Here is a 1,012-nt window from a genome sequence, read left to right as displayed (position 1 = left end):
CTGCCCGCGCTCCCCCGGCGCTGATGCTCCCCCGAAGCCCCGGGTTTGGGGGGGGGTGTGTGTGTGTTCCCCAAGACCCACAGCACGGAGGCGAGGAACGCTCCCTAACCTACATTTCCCCCGCTCGCTGCAGCCGCGAGGCAAATCACCCTCTTCGTGTAACGAGAGCGGGATCCGCGGGAGGGTATTTGAGAGCGCCGGAGGTGCTGTAGGAAATTTCCCTCATCCGAGGGAAGCCGAAGCGAAGGGGATAGATGCTCTACTTCAGGGATAAACAGTTCTCCGCGAGTATCGCCTTCCTCGCGTGTAGGTAAATAGCGCTGATGTTTCGGCAACAAAGCCGTAGGAAGCAGACCCGCTTGGAGGGAGGGAGGGAGGATCACCACCATAAGCTCCGAGACATAACCCTGGCTGCGTCCTCCTGGGCCAAATTCGGGTAATTGCATTAAAAAACGTTAATAAAGGGAGAAAATGCTCTCCTGCGTTGGGACTGCAGCTCAGGATGCCCTCGGCTCGTCTTGCTGTTGTGATACTTCTGGATCAAACTCTTTGGAAACAAGCAGAGGGAAACCTACGTGGCTTCCCAGATGCAGCAAATTAATCTTTATGTATCAATATATGTATTTAATTGTTCTCTGTCATTTGGGTTATTTATCTCTTTTTATTAAGTTGTAGCAAACCTAATAGTTCTCATTTATTTTGAGACGCCTGATTATGCTGAAAGGAAACAACTTAAATTGATTTCTTCTGTACCTACGTACCGCTAGTTTCAAACTGTTTTATTATCATTGCCGTTGCTCTTAAAATGCTAAACATGCTCTTAAAATACTAACGAGAGCCGGGTCACCTGGGAGCAGGTCATCCGTGCTGCTGAAACGTCAGCAAAAGCTGAAAGTCTGGGATCATGCGAGTGTGTGCCGCTGGGAACTGTGGCAACCCCCAAATCCTGCTGGTTTTAGGAACTCGATTTTACCAAGAAGTTGTTAGATGTCAGCGTGATTTAGTTTGCCTT

This window comes from Aptenodytes forsteri, unplaced genomic scaffold, assembly GCF_000699145.1.
Source record: "Aptenodytes forsteri isolate BGI_AS27 unplaced genomic scaffold, ASM69914v1 Scaffold215, whole genome shotgun sequence".
NCBI classification, from domain to species: domain Eukaryota; kingdom Metazoa; phylum Chordata; class Aves; order Sphenisciformes; family Spheniscidae; genus Aptenodytes; species Aptenodytes forsteri.
Note: the sequence above shows the minus strand (reverse complement) of the source record.